This window comes from Nicotiana tabacum, chromosome 13, assembly GCF_000715075.1.
Source record: "Nicotiana tabacum cultivar K326 chromosome 13, ASM71507v2, whole genome shotgun sequence".
In the NCBI taxonomy this organism is placed as follows: domain Eukaryota; kingdom Viridiplantae; phylum Streptophyta; class Magnoliopsida; order Solanales; family Solanaceae; genus Nicotiana; species Nicotiana tabacum.
Window position 1 is genome coordinate 104,029,670 of NC_134092.1, and position 17,179 is coordinate 104,046,848.

Sequence of the window (17,179 nt, forward strand, 5' to 3'; positions counted from 1 at the left end):
TCTTATTTGAAGAAAAGTGACATAGAAGATGACTCAACTGAAATGTAGTTACATTTCGTTTTCAAGTTTTGTCATAACTTCAGTTTACTGATTTTTATATAATATCTTATCAAAGCTTTCAGTCATACTCCACTAAGTCAATGATACTTCTACCAATAAAAGTTTCCCATTTTACCCTTTAATATGAGATTTTTTCCGTGTTAATTTGAATTTACTCGGACTCTAATACGAATACGGGATACGAGATAAGAAATCACGAAAAAAAGTTCCATTAACAGAAGACAATTATTCAAAAAAAAAAAAGGAAAAAAAATATTACCTCAAGTATTTGGCATTCTTCTAATCTTCTTCAACTTTACTAGTGGCCAGCTTGAATTAGGGTTTTCCTTTTGGCACGCGGCAATGGCGTGGGCATTAGAATTCTACGCCACAAATAAACTAAGTAAAAAGAAATTAAAAAAAGTACTTTTACTTTGAAAGAATTATCCTTCATTCCTTTTGGATTTGGTTAAAAGATAATTTGATTTGTTAGGATTCAATCTTCAAGACTTATAAAATGGGTAAAAGAGAAAAAGGTACTAAAAAGGAGAATAAAGATAAGCATTCTTTCCTAGAAGAGTAGATCTTTGATCACGATTCTTGATTTACTTGACTGTTCAATTTGCAATAAGCAAGAATTTAGTTTGAGTCAAATATCTTGTTTCTTCACTTGAATTTTTGTGCAAAATTATTTAGTCAACTAACTAGAAGTTTCAATTTGGCAAGTGACTTGGCGATGAGTCGATAACAAATTTTTCTTTTATTGTTTGCTAGTTTATTTTTTTAACTCTCCATAACTCTTTCATGTGTATCTTGTTCAAAAAAACTCCTTGTCTGTTAATTGAACTTTGACTAGTAAATTCAGAGTCTCTAAATATAATTTTTTTGTTGTAGAGTCTGAATACCTAAATTTAATTATACAAAAACAAATTAATTTAGTTTCCATTAAAATTTTGAAATAGTCAAATTGACACTGGATAAGCAAAAAGTGGTAACCAAATTAAAAATAAAAAAATTACACTGACAATATCATAAGCTGGTTTAGGACATAGACACATAGGGTGTGTTTGGTATGAAGAACATGGAAAATAAGTGGTTTTATCACTTATTTTTCCTTGTTTGGTTGGTAAGTGGAAAACTTTTTTCGGAAAATATTTTCTAGTGTTTAGTTAGAGAGTCGAAAATATATTTTTAGGAAAATATTTTTTTATGCTACTCTCCTCACTCCCTTTTCCCAAGTCCCCATGTTTTCTTGCCCTCCACCCCCCCCCCACCCCCCAACTATCCAACGTTTTCAGGACTCTATTTTCTTCAACAGTTTAATTATTCTTCTAAAAATTCACACAAATACTTCATAACTATAAAGAAAACTCTTTTTTGTTGAAAAAGAAAGTACTCTCTCTACAACATGAAAATAAAGCAATCATTTTATTAAAATAAAAGAAAATTACATCATGAAAAGAAAATACTCATTTTGTTGAAATGAAAGAAAATACTTTTTCTATATCATAAAAATAAAGTACTTTTTTTTGTTAAAATAAAAAATAATACTTTTTTATATCTGTTTGACCAAAAAGTGTAAATTCTTGATTAAACTAATTAATTATATGTAATAAGGGGTTAAACCTAGCTAGTGATAATAATCTCAGATTTATAATCGGTTAACACAAATAACGTAGAGCAGTGTTGGCAGGGGATTAAATGCGGTGTACGTTCAATGTTTCAAGATGATTAATGATATGAGAATGTCGAGCAATAAATGACATTAAAGTAAATAAGGAGAATGATTCACCCAGTATTGAATAAGGTGGATGATTCCTTCTTCTAACAATGATGAGTGATAGACAAATACTAGAATATTGAAACTATTCTCGTATTTGATGGAAAAGTATGGAATAATAGACAATCGAATCTCTTTAGAAAGGTAGTGTTTGTCTTTTATCTAGATAGAAAGTCTTCTTTTCAAAGAGTGTTCTTCTCAAAGAATATTGACCCCTTTCACCTTATCTCCTTTTCTATTTGTATGGGACATACCCCCAGTTAACCCTAAAAGTACAAGTACAGAGAATATTCAATGGGATATTCTCCTAAAGATCCTATTGCAAAACTAGCCATTACTACTTCCCCTGATACTTGACCTCGACCGTTATTGACTGCTCGGCTTTGAGCCCTACCGTTCACTAATCAACCTCGGCCAATTTACTTTTCGTAATACCACTTCATGTCAAATCTTCTTGAGGCAGATTTTGGCCTATACAGTTAGTCCCTCCGCTTATTAAGGCCGACTCTCAGACGATCTCAAGGAGCTGACTCTGCTAGTTGCGGTTGGGAGATTTAGGCGAGCAGGTCGAGTAGTAACGTTCATGACAAGATGGCAACGTGGCACTTTGTGAGCCGTAACCTATGGTCACGTCGATTCTGAGTGACGTCATGACATCATACGTCATTATTACGCATTTTTCCGATATATTGCATCGTTTCCCGCTCCTCTGCGATTTTGATAGTTGCGCTGGACATCGATGGTTTGCATTTTCGATACTGATGCCCTGATTCTTATAAATAGGGATAGGAAACCCTTTTCCTTATTCTTTGCATTCTCAAATATTGAATCCCTATATCTCTTTCTTCCTTCTTCATTCAGAGTTTCTGCTCTCGTTACCTATACTCTTGTATCCCTTTTTTCACCGATTCTGGTGACCTCTACTACTCACGACTCCTCCGTGCTTGTATCTTCTTCACATATAAACACATAAAGATGGTTAATGCATCTTCTAGTTCTAGGGGAGTATCTGATCATGTTCCCTTGGCAGTGAGTGCGCCTTCCCATGACGATGGGGCGGCCATTGTTGCTGAGGATGACAGCTTCCCTACGGTGGAGGAAATAATCCCCCGTAGTGAGAAGGCTAGATCTAACTTCTCGAAGATGTTGTCGTTGATGAAAGAGGTGGCCCTTGCCGAGTTTAGGGTTAAATTCAAAATTACTGCTCATATAGACCTAGTTCCTGCAGGGCATGATGTGGTGAAAATATACCGCCCTTGGTACTGCGCCTTCTACGCATACCCCTTCCATATAGGTTATTCTTTCCCTATCCTCTCCTTGGTCAAGGAGTTCTGCCGCTATTACCGAGTTTGCCAGGCTAAACTTTCCCCCTACATCTATAAACTCATCAGTATGATCTCGAAGTATGCGGAGTTAGCCGGGGTCGAGGTGACCCTTCGTCACTTGATGCATCTCTTGGCTCCCAACTTTCATTGGGGAACAATGTTTCATCTTTGCCACCGAGGCAGTAAATGTACAGTGGTATAATGGATGACAAGGCAAACCGCCAGTTTTGGCTCAATTAATTTTACATCAAAACTGAGGACGTGGTGATTAATGCAAGCGGTTCCTCGATATTTGGAACTACGCTCGTAGGCAACTCTTCTTTTTTCTCTCCTTGTATTTCGCATTGGCTGATTTCAATTGTATTGACATCGTCTGCTCTCAATGTAGCCAAGGTTGAACCCCCTCATATGGTCGAGGATATTCACGATTGGGTTAGTCGAGTCCTCCCTCATACAGTGGGCCTAATCTTACCGGTGAGTTTGCTTGTCTTAAGTCTTTATTGCTGCGGCATTCTGACCGGCTGCCTCTTATTATTTTGTGGGGATTGATCTCAACCTTCTTCTTTTCTTTTGTTGTTAGCCCGGGGAGTTTTGAGGAGGTCAAAAGCTCCTACTCCTGTGTTCCGCCAAGTGACCACTACAACGGGGCTTGCCCCAACCGTGACCGCCACCAAGCCTGTCACAACCCAAACTGATGTGCCGTGACGGGTACCCGGTACCTTACTCAACCGAGTTCCAACATAACGTATCTTTTCGTATCATACTATCATAGGAAAATAATACAGAAAAGCTGCCGTGAGATAACTAGAATAAAATATGTAATACCAACTTATACATAAGACATACGACCTATAAGACCAAAATGATCACTTGTACACTGAACATAGGCCAATAAGGCCATACATTCTTTCATATACATGACATCTGTCTACAAGCCTCTAAGAATACATAATTATCATAAAGGTCGGGACAGAGCCTCGCCATACCAATCAATACGTGTCCTAATCATACTGACCAAGTAGCAAGTCTGGAGCAAATGGAGCGCACCAACACCTTCTGCTGAGCTGATAGCCTGCTTGGAGGACTCTCAACCTGTCTAATCGGGACATGCGGGCATGAAACGCAGCATCCCCAAGCAAAAGGGACGTCAGTACAAATAATGTACCGAGTATGTAAGGAATGAAAATCAGTAAGTAATAGACATGAGAGAAACATGGAGTAAAAGACTCAACATGTAAGTCTGAATAACTCTGTGAATCATTTCATATTTATAATGTCATGCATATGCGTATAAATATCATACCATGCATAGGTATATGTGCTCATAACATCATCAAGCCTCTGAGGGCATCCCATCATATCATCTCGGCCACTGTGGGCAAATCCTCAATGTATACCAGCTGATCAGGTGGTGGTGCGTATATAACGCCGTAACCTTTTCCCATATCCCATATGCATATAATATACACGTATATAATGTCATCTGGTCATGGGTCAATGGACATGTATAAATGAATGCAATGCATGAGAAGTACGCCAATAAAATCTCTCGGAACGTCATAATACCATTATGCCTCTGATTAATGTCATGAGATAAACTTTATCAACTTACGTATTTTCTGAGACTCATAAACAGATGATAGAATAATAAGACACATGGGGAATCAAGAGTATAGACACCCCTAGTATTTCTATGAATAGAGTCATTTATGAAAGTTGTGTATTTTGCTCGTTTCATTTGTATCATGCCAAAAGGAAAAAAGGGATAGCCTTAACATACCTGAGCTGATTCTCTTGACAATTCCTCTAACATATGTCAATTGCGACAAATCACGTAACGGCAGATCGAAGTAGGGAAAAATCTGAATGATATTCTTGGGAAAGATTGTACCGTGCTCCCTAGGAATTTGCAAATTCACGCTGCCATTACATAAGAACATCTTCGTATGAATGTTGAAGTAACTCACGTTACTATTGCAACATTATATTTGCTGAAGCTCTCTTTGAATTGTAGAGATTCAAAATGAATTAAAGAGCTCTCTTTAATCTTTTGGGTATGGGCCCCACATAGGTATGACTTAGCCACAAGAATCCTCAACATGTGCCACCTATCCACTTAGTAAAAGAGCCACAATTTAGGTCTTTGATCCTTGTTCCACTTGTTGCCACGTTGGGCTTAATTAAGCTTATCCATTATTTCCTTAATTAATTAGGTAATCTCCCATTACCTAATAATTAACCAATTACTCACATAATTAAGAATTATCTCAAATTACTCAAAATATTAATCACTTTTAACCCACTTTATATACCTTACTATCATGGTCATATGGTATATTGTATGGCACAAGTCCATAAATACTGAGTATTATAGCTTGGACCGTATTTTATCCTAAATCGACAACCTTCAACGAAACTCATTCTCGTTGATTTACTTACCTTCTCACCTTCATGAATTTACTTATTACTTGTTTGAAATAGCATTATACTTATAACCTCAAAATAATCTCATTCCCGAGCTTACGTCGATTAACTTACGACGAAACTTTAACATACGTTTTGAAAATGCGGGATGTAACATCTCATTTCCGAACTTATATCAATTTACTTATGGCGTACTTTTACATACGAAAACATGAAGTGTAACATCATTCCCCCCTTTGGAACATTCGTCCTCGAATGTTGTCTGATGCACTTATCATTCTCATAACCCATAGCTCTTGCGAATACTTTAATACTCTCCTTGCCATTTAGGCAACTGTTGTGTGAATAAATCCAAAGGACATGGCATTCCCCCCTTTAGGCCTCTTTCTTACACCATACCTTCTGGTCGGAAGCTTTCCAATCTTGTAACTGTTGCTATCTTCTGTCATGCAGCATGTACCACTTTTTCCTTGTATGGGCGCTTATGCGACTCTTCCCTCCAGCTTTTTCCTCCAGTTTTTAGCCAATCTCTAGGCCTCACTTTGTAAATATATACAGAGCTTAACAAGATGTCCCTCTGGGCATCTATAGGTATACTGAAATTCTTTGTTCGATACTTTGTTGAACTTACGAATATTGTTATATCTTATTTCATAGACCCAGTTATCCATTCGTATGACTTTACTGCATCTAGGTAGGTCATACTATACCATAACTCTTACTTCGATTTATCATTACTGAGGTCTGCTACCAAACTCCAGGTTGCTCTCCCGCTGCTTATCATATATGTATAAATCTAAGTCATTTAATGCTTCCACATTATTGTTCATCTTAAGAATGACAGCCTGATCTCATCTCATATTGTTGTAACTTTTATCCATCAATTGTTGATTCACCTCAATGTTGATCTATAATTTACCACTGATAACTTGAAACTTCTTATGTAATACATTGCCACTAGGGCTTATGTTGTATCGAGGAATATTGGAAGTGATTTTCCTTATCCACTTAGGGGCGATACTATACTATACTTCCATAATCATATTCCATAGCATCCTAATGTGATTTACCTTACGTGGTATTTTAATCCTGTACAATTCATGAAATCATTACTCAATCGAAAGCCCAAACATCATCCTTCATCTATCACAATTACACCTTCATTCTACTACCAGGGCAGTATTCCATCTCTTCTAAATGCTACTAGTCTTAGACTCCTTTGAGTTCATTTAGGCTATACTGAGCTTTCTACTCCTGTCTTCCTAAAACCTTGTCTCTTTACCACACTTTAGCTTGCGACCTACATAGCTATTTATATTATTCGCCACCTTCCTTTAACTTTCTTGCACCATAGATTTCCTTATGTTATTCTGGAACATCAAGCGAGACATCACATCGTCTCCAACACTTCTTTGCTCTCTTGACTAGATCTCTCGGTACCTAGAAACCATAGGCTGGAAGATATGCCACTGACGATGCTGCTATTATTCCTAGATACTGAATCCCCGCACTTCTAGACTTCTATCCGAAGTATGAACTGTTCACAATCTTCTGCATTTGAGTATCTCGTACGTTGTTCACCTTTACCTTACTTACCTTAAACTCTCGCATCATATCTTCTATCTCTTTCATGACCTCGCTTTAACACAGGTATAATTCACATCCACAACTTGAAGCTCTATTATAATACTTGCCCCTCTGGTGCATACACAATCCGGTGGGAGCTTCATACTAACTTCCTATGAGGCTGGTACTCTTTCTAAATGGCTTTATCGTAGAGTCGTTATAGAATATGGTTGTTGTACTGTCTCTCTTGTACCTCTGATATTAAGAGTGATTCTGCAATGTTCTCAATCATAATGTCTAAATTTTTCTGGGTCCAATAATCAGACTCCTGATTTGCTTTGTTGATGTAACTCTTTAGTTTCCTCTTCCTTCTGATCAACCTTTATGTAGGATTAAGCTATCTTCCGATCTGCGGCTCCTGGTATTAGTTATTACTTTAGCCTTTCATAGATGCCATGGAATATCCATGCTACCATCATCTAACAATTCAATCCCTTGTCTATGATTCTTTCTTTTAACTTATACCAGAGTCTTCTACAGCTGTATGATTGTCAACATATATGCTGGATGGATAATACTCCGAACTCTTAAGTGTGTTCATAACGTAACTAACTCTGGATCATTGATCGAATAATTCCTTTCGTTCCAGCTCAACTTTCTTTAAACGTAAGCAATTACTTTTCCTGGTCTTTCTGCTCCCTTGTTGCATGCATACTTAGCTTATCTTAGTTCCCGTGCATGTCGGAATTTTGTGCAATTCATATGGTCTCGAATATTACTTTTGGTTTCATTTCCCGCTCATTACCCACGATAGGTGTCACTTTCTTATGGAGTGCATATAATGTTGTTGTGAGACTGTTGTTACAAGACCATTTCCTCTTTAGGTCACTGTGCTTAGGTTGAAGCCTTCTTCCGTATTTCCTCAGCTAGTCTTTCGTTGTAGTACTTAGGGAGGACCCTATGATTCTTGTAAAGCTGCGAGCTTATCACATCGTATACTTGACGGATTTTTTGATGTTCTTCCCCGCCTATAATTATCCGTAGTTACTTATTTCCACACCCTTGATCTTGTAGGGTTGCTTCTGAACTAATATTTTGACTGTCTTCCCAGTGGCATTCTCTTTTATTTACCTTTAACTACCCCAACTCCTATCTGAATATATCTCAAGGATCACGATGTCATATCTGCGAGACTGAATTCCCCATGTTGGGGTTCACTATGTTCATCTTGCACAATCTATTGATTTGTTTGTATCTTCTTGTCTAGCCATAACTAGGCTCTTCCTGGATCAACTACTAACTACTCGTTGGCCCATTCTTTTATCAATATTCCGCGTAATTTTTCTTGGGTTATTTCCTTTGTCTTAACTTACGTCTCGCACATGCTTCTTCTCTATTAATAACATCTCGGGCAGGAACCCTTACTTTCTCTCTTTGACGTCGTGTTTGCATAATGTTCTAGAATCATAGCATATATGTAGGATTTTGATAAGTGCAATCTCATTCCTTTCTCATTTTTATCGCATTCTTCCTTTACTATTCCATAGTTACTAGAACCACTTAATTCTGACTTAATGCCACATCACTTCATATTCCCCCCTTTAAGGGAGTACTAAAATTTAGCGCTATGACGATCTACCTATAGATGTTTTACCTCTTCATCTTTGGCGTCCTTTCACATCATCGATGACCTTTACGGGCCTTGTGGTAATCCTTCTGTACCAATGATAACAAAATTCCTTACTCGCGAGGGTGACATTAGTGTAACTGGCACACACAGTCCCTTAAGCTTAACTTTGCTCATATTGCTTGCTTTAGGGAAGTGTCTTCCTGAATGACCATTCTCTGAATTTCTCATGAATCTTCTTCTGTTGTCCATTCTATTATCGCCAGAACGAAATCATAAATTCTCATGATGTCAACCATTATCAAATCACTCAGTCCCTAATTCATGTTCAGTTTATCTTGTTTACCAGCCCATACTGATTTCTATTATTCTAGGGTCTAACCTTTCCTTCTGGTAGTCGCATTGGCATCACGAACTTATTTCTCGAAATAAGGATATGAATTTATGGCCTATACTCTTTTGTTGTCTCAAGGCCTATCACCTCTCGTCTTTTCCTTCACTTTACTATAGACTCTGTAATACTGTTATTTGTTTTTTGATCAACTGTTGTTATCCATGTATCACATCTTACTCATAATGCTTTATAAACTCTTTTCTTATTTCTCTGCTAACATTTCTATCTATTACTTTATTCTGAAAACTTCAACAAGACATTCTTTTGCTTTTAGCTCTCCTTGCTCCATTCACTAGCTTTTTGGGTAGCCTAACATTCTCTCTCTACTAGGGACGAGATCCACACTAAGATAATATTTATCCCTTCCAGGCTTCCAGTTCCTATCTTTGTAGTACTCATATCTAGTTGTATTATTTTAGAGTGCACCATCTGGGTGTCTTACAAGGAGATCTATTAGCACATTTGCAATATCCTTCGGGAATGTCAACTAACGCAAATAATCCATCCACCATTTTGGGTTACCCTAACCCCAGCTAGATCATGATATCCTGCCTTCTCTTATACTACTTCTGTTAGCCCCCATAAGGCATAAATGAGATAGGTGTGGCCGATTGTACATACCTCTACTACTATTGAAGGTAACTCAAAATGCTTATATCTCCCTTCCTGAATGGTAAATAATGATAATCTTCACTAGCTGGGTACCTCGTATCCTATTTCATCTTGCTTCTTTTACTTGTTGAAATTTGTATCTATCTTCTGAATCTCTCATTGCCTTTCACCATAGGGGTGGATAGATATCCTTGCCTTAAGGCTCCTTATCAAGAGGCTTACACATCTTAGTACCCACATGATCTACTAAAGACCTTACATTTATTCATCATAAGCATCATGAAAAATCGAGTTCCTCTGACTCAACTCTTCCATAGCCACATTCAATGTCTTACCAACTGTCTTTCGGGATGTAGGTATCGTCTTATTATGAATAAAATAGAAGTTAGGAGTTTGAATTCTTATAGGTGAGCTCTATCATATGATCTAGAGTAAGAAGAAAGAGTGATAGTCCTAAAGGCCCTGTAACTTCCTGCTTATAAGTGTGGTGCACAACACACCTATAAACAAGACTATACTAGACACGGCTTGTAGACTCCCTAGGACAGAACTTCTCTGATACCACTTTTGTCATGACCCAAACCGATGGGCCGCGACGTGCATCCGATACCTTACTCAACCGAGTACCAACATAACCTATCTTTTCGTATCATACTATTATAGGAAAATGAGACGGAAAAGCTACCGTGAGATAACTAGAATAAAACATGTAATACCAACTTATACATAAGACATACGACCTATAAGACCAAAATGATCACTTGTACACTGAACATAGGCCGATAAGGCCATACATTCTTTCATATACATGACATCTGTCTACAAGCCTCTAAGAATACATAATTGTCATAAAGGTCGGGACAGAGCCTCACCATACCAATCAATACGTGTCCTAATCATACTGACCAAATAGCAAGTCTGGAGCAAATGGAGCATACCAACACCTTCTGTTGAGCTGATAGCCTGCTTGGAGGACTCTCAACCTGTCTAACGGGACCTGCGGGCATGAAACACAGCATCCCCAAGCAAAAGGGATGTCAGTACAAATAATATACCGAGTATGTAAGGAATGAAAATCAGTAAGTAATAGACATGAGAGGAACATGGAGTAAAAGACTCAACATGTAAGTCTGAATAACTCTGTGAATCATTTCATATTTATAATGTCATGCATATGCGTATAAATATCATACCATGCATAGGTATATGTGCTCATAACATCATCAAGCCTCTGAGGGCATCCCATCATATCATCTCGGCCACTGTGGGCAAGTCATCAACGTATACCAACTGATCAAGTGGTGGTGCGTATATAATGTCGTAACCTTTTTCCATATCCCATATACATATAATATACGCGTATATAACGTCATCTGGTCATGGGTCAATGTACATATATAAATGAATGCAATGCATGAGAAGTACGTTAATAAAATCTTTCGAAACGTCATAAGAGCATTATGCCTCTAATTAATGTCATGAAATAAACTTTATCAACTTACGTATTTTCTGAGACCCATGAATAGATGATAGAATAATAAGACACATGGAGAATCAAGAATATAGGACACCCCTAGTATTTCTATGAATAGAGTCATTTATGAAAGTTGCGTATTTTGCTCATTTCATTTGTATCATTTGGATCACACCAAAAGAAAAGATGGGATAACCTTAACATACCTGAGCCAATTCTCTTGACAATCCCTCTAACATACGTCAATTGCGACAAATCACGTAACGGCAGATCAAAGTAGGGAAAAATCTATATGATATTCTTGGAAAAAATTGTACCGTGCTCCCTGGGAATTTGCAAATTCACGCTGCCATTACATAAGAACATCTTCGTATGAATGTTGAAGTAACTCACGTTACTATTGCAACATTATCTTTGCCGAAGCTCTCTTTGAATTGTAGAGATTCAAAATGAATTAAAGAGCTCTCTTTAATCTTTTGGGTGTGGGCCCCACTTAGGTATGACTTAGCCACAAGAATCCTCTTATGTTCCACCTATCCACTTAGTAAAAGAGTCACAATTTAGGTCTTTGATCCTTGTTCCACTTGCTGCCACGTTGGGCTTAATTAAGCTTATCCATTATTTTCTTAATTAATTAGGTAATCTCCCATTACCCAATAATTAACCAACTACCCATATAATTAAGAATTATCTCAAATTACTTGAAATACTAATCACTTTTAACCCACTTTATATACCTTACTATCATGGTGATATGGTACCTTGTATGGCACAAGTCCATAAATACCGAGTATTATAGCTTGGACCGTATTTTATCACAAATCGACAACCTTCAACGAAACTCATTCTCTTTGATTTACTTACCCTCTCACCTTCACGAATTTACTTATTACTTGTTTGAAATAGCATAATACTTATAACCTCAAAATAATCGCATTCCCGATCTTACGTCGATTAACTTACGAAGAAACTTTAACGTACGTTTTGAAAATGCGGGATGTAACATCTCATTTCCGAGCTTATATCAATTTACTTATGGCGTACTTTCACGTACGAAAACATAGGGTGTAACAAAGCCTTCCCGGTCATTCGCCTCTGTTTGGCCTCCGGCTCCGGCTAGACCAACTCGACTGTCGGCAGACTCAGTATCAGGGACTCCGGCTCTTCCCGTGCTGCATTTAATAGATGAGTCATTACCGAGCGAGGAGGATTTGGTTCCTCATAAAATGAGGCCGGTGAATGTTGGTGACGGAACAATTCATGCAGTGGATTCTACAGGGGGCGATCGTGAGCCGATCACTATTGTGCTTGAAAGTGATGCAGATCCGTCATCTGGAGTTCCGCTATCAACGGGGGACGTGGAAAGTATACCTTTGCCTAAGGCTGAGGTTAGAGTTGGCGGGTCACCTGTGGAAGTTGCGGGTACCGTACTGAGAGATGAGTCATCGTCCTCGAGACCGGTTGATGTTCCTTCATCGGATGAGGGGAGAGATAAGGGCGTCGTCGAGGATGGCTATGAAACCGGCTTCGACATTGACATCGATGAGGTGCGGACACTAAGCGAGGGGTCCACTTAAGTGGAAGTAAGGTTGGAAGGGTCCACTCATATCATCATGGTCCCTATGGACCGGGACCTGCTGGTGAACACGCAAGACATGGTCCCTTCCTTAGGTCCTCTTTGCTCCGATGCGGAGGGCAGGACCATCGAGAGGTTGAACGATGCCGCCCTGTCGACGGGCCTACCCGGCATTTCCCTTAGGGTATGTTTTCCGACCTTTCTAGTTTGCTTGTCTTGCACAGTATTTTCTTTTTGATTGACTGATTTTCTTCCTCTTTTTCTTTTTTCTTTTCAGACCATCATCTTGGAGATTAAGAGCGCTCGCCGAGAGGAGAGGCATAAAACTATTTTCAAGAAGATGGAGAGCAAGTACCGCGGATACCGCAATAAACATCGCTAGATCTGTAAGCGGTTTGGCGAGAGTGGCAACTTCCAAGCTATCAGGGACAAACTGAAACAGAAAGATGACGAGTTAATGAGGGTCATCGGCAAGTGCATCATCCTTGAAGGGGTGTTGAGCAGGGGAGTTGAGGCCCAATGTGCGGACCTTCAGACCCAAGTGATCTCTCTGCGGGCCGAGCTCGAGCAATGTTTGGTCAGGGTCAATGCCTTGAGTGGCAAAGTCACTGAGAAGACAACCGACATGGAGAAGGCCGAGTTGACTAGGCTGGTGGCTTCGGCAAAACTGGAAGCTTTGGAGGCTGCGATCCGCATTTTTTGATCTGAGCGGGTAAACGATTTGGAGACGGATAAACTCATAGAATAGCGGCTCGATGAGCAGATAGGGGAGCTAGAAAAAGAGGTTTCCAGCCTTGGCGACCAAGTCGTCATTCTCGAGGCCGAGAAGGCGCAATTATCGGCTCAGTCGTCTTCCTCTCACGTTTATGCTTTCCCTGATGTTCCGAGGGATATATATGAGAAGTGGATCTATGCTGAGGCTCAACTTGATATATTTAAAAGTTTGATGACGGTGGGGAAAGTCCTTGAAGCTGACTTTGAGGATGCTCGTACTAAGGCGCTGTAGCTCGAGTCGCTTGCGGCTATGACCCTGCTACCCCAGAGGCCGGTGATGGTGAGGAAGATATGGATGGGATTGAGCAGGACGCCTGGTATGAGGATGAGTATTCCCATGGCGATGACGATGATGGAGAAGGTGCTACTGGGTCAGGTGGCGAGTGATTCTTCTTATTTTTGTTTGTAAATTTTGTGCACACTTTTGCGGGCGTCTGTATTAGCCCTTGTAAGGAATATATTTGAAGTATGAAATATTATTTTCTTCTGTTCGGGCATGTATGCTTCTTTCTTTTGTTTTGTCGCTTGGCCGCTTTAGACGTAGGAGCTTGGTTTATATGTGTTGAACGAGGTTGAATATCGAATTTAGTTTTGGTTATGACTGGGGGCCAGTAAGTGTTAATTCGAACGAGATTGGATGTTAGTTAATTCGAGCGAAGTCGAATGTAACTTAAACTAAACAATGGTCGGGGGTCGTACGGGTGTTAATTCGAGCTAGTTCGAATGTAACCCACAGTTAATTCGAGTGAGGTCGAATGTGATTTAATTCGAGCGAGGTCGAATGTGATTTATTCAATTGTGGCCGGGGGCCGAGTAGATATTGAGGCAACGTTGCTCTGGAGGAAACATGGGCGAACATACATTTGTATTTTTCTCATATACTTGGAGAAATTTACATGTTTTTCAGGATGGCATTCCAGTCCCAGTCTATCTAGTCTCTTCATTGGGCGACCTGGAGATTTGTCGAGAGGTTGGGCAATGAATTGACCGTCCGGTGCCTTTTTCTGTCCGTACTTCGACTTAAAGTGTCCCCCTTGTCGCCTCGTTAAAAACCTCCTTGAGAAAACCCAATTGGGACAAAACTCGAGTGAGGGGAAAAGAGTACGACTTAGAGGACGTTAATTCTTAAAAGTTGAAGTACTTGAGGTGGGCGACGTTCCAGTTGTTTGGTAGCAGTTTTCCTTCCATTGTTTCTAGTTGAAATGACCCTTTGTTTGCTGCTACTGTGATTCTGTATGGGATGACCCAATTCGTTCCTAGTTTGCCTTCCCGCGGGTCTTTACTTTCTTGTGTTTTGGCCTTGAGCACGTATTCCAAGACTTTGAGTGGTCTGATCTTGGCCTTTTTGTTATAGTAGCGTTTTGCGTGCTATTTTTGGGCGATCATCCTTAGGTAGGCCATATCTCTCCGTTCTTCGACTTCATCGAGCTCCTGCCTTCTGCTTTCGTCATTCCTCAGCCCGCTCTCATGGGAGTATCTCAAACTGGGCTGTCCGACTGTTATTACCACATCCGTCCCATGGACCAATGAGTAGAGCATCTCTCATGTGCTCGTCTTTGGAGTTGTGCGATAGGCCCAGAGTACTTCTGGTAATAGGTCTGGCCATAGTCCCTTAGCGTCCTCAAGCTTTTTCTTAATGATGTTCAGTATTGATTTATTGGAGGATTCTGCTTGCCCGTTGCCCGCTGGGGGATATGGGGTGGAGAGTATTCTTTTGATATGCCATTTCTCAAAAACTTCGGCGACCTTTTTCCCAGTAAATTAGGGGTCGTTGTCGCAACTGATCTCTTTGGGGAGGCCGAAGCGGCACACAATGTTTTTCCATATGAAGGAGATCACTGCCTGTTTGCGTATCTGGGCGAATGCTCCTGATTCCACCCATTTAGATAAATAGTCAGTTAAAACCAAAAGAAAATGTACGTTACCTCGCCTTGCGGGGAGGGGGCCGACGATGTCCATTCCCCACTTAATGAAAGGCCAAGGGGAAGTGACCGAGTGGAAGTGCTCGCTCGTTTGATGGATCATTAAGGCGTATTTTTGGCAGTGCTCGCATTTTTTCATGAAGTCTGCGGGCTCTTTTTTCATAGTAGGCCAGTAGTAACCTGCCCGTATGAGGCATCTGACCAGAGCTCGATTTCCGAAATGAGCCCCGCAGTGACCTTCGTGGACTTCCTCTAGGACGCGACACGTTTGATTCAGGCCTAAGAATTTAGCTAGGGGCCTCTATACGTCCTCTTGTATAGATCATTGTGAATGATGATGTACCTGGTCGCTTGCATCCGAAGCTTCTTGGCTTCCTTTTTATCATATGGGAGTACGTCATCCTGCAAGTATGTAATAATACAGTTGCGCCAGTCCCAAGTTAGATTTATAGTCCTTACCTCGATTTGATCTATCGACGAGTGGAGGAGGGTAACCACGTTTCCTTCTACGGTTATGCTTTTAGTGGCCGCTGCTAATTTGGCGAGGCCGTTTACTTCGATGTTTTGTGCTCTAAGGATCTGGTCGAGCTGACATTCCTCAAACTCAGGCAGTAATTTGCGGATCTCGATCTGGTATTTTTGTAACCTTTGCTCTTAATCTGGAAAGTCCCTGTGAGTTGGTTGACGACGAGTTGAGAGTCACAGCGTAGGATGACCCGTCTCGCCCCCTAATTGAGTGATAGCCTTAATCCTGCAATCACAGCCTCATACTCGGCTTCGTTGTTAGTTATGTACGTGCATCTTATGGACTGGCGAATTACTTCACCTATCGGGACTTCGAGCACAAGTCCCAGTCCGGACCCTGACGCATTAGAAGCGTCGTCGGTGTACAAAATCCATAAATCTTATGCTTGTGGAGAAGCGTGGGCGACTTCTTTTTCTACTTCAGGCATTATTTTTGCACTGAAGTCGGCGACGAAGCCGGCAAGGACTTGTGATTTTATCGCCGTCCGTGGTTGATATGTGATATCATGCTCACTTAATTCTATGGCCCACTTGGTTAACCTACCCGATAGCTCGGTCTTATGCAAAATACTCCTCAAGGGGAAAGTTATGATAACCGAGATGGGATGGCATTGAAAGTAGGGTCTAAGCTTTCGCGAAGCTACGACCAAGGCCATGGCCAACTTTTCGAGGTGGGGGTACCTCGTCTCGGCGTCGATTAAAGTTTTGCTAATGTAATAGATGGGAGATTGCATACCTTTATCTTCTCGGACCAGGACTGCACGCGCCGCTACTTCAGATACGATAAGGTAGACGAGAAAACTTTCACCAGTTTCTGCTTTGGACAACAACGACAGTGATGATAGATAAGCCTTTAACTCTTTCAAGGCTTGAACACACTCGGAAGTCCACTGGAGGCCGTGGTCTTTCTTGAGTATTCCAAAAAACCTATGGCATCGGTCAGCCTCTAAACCTGTTTTTGCTGGTCAAGTGCTCTGTATTCCTTCTATGGCTTTGATTTGGTCGGGGTTGACCTCAATGCCTCTTTGTGATACTAGGAAGCCCAAGAATTTTCCTGAGGTCACGCCGAATGAACGCTTTTCAGGATTTAGCTTCTTCCCATACCGCTTGAGTATATCGAAGGTTTCTTTCAGGTGGTCGA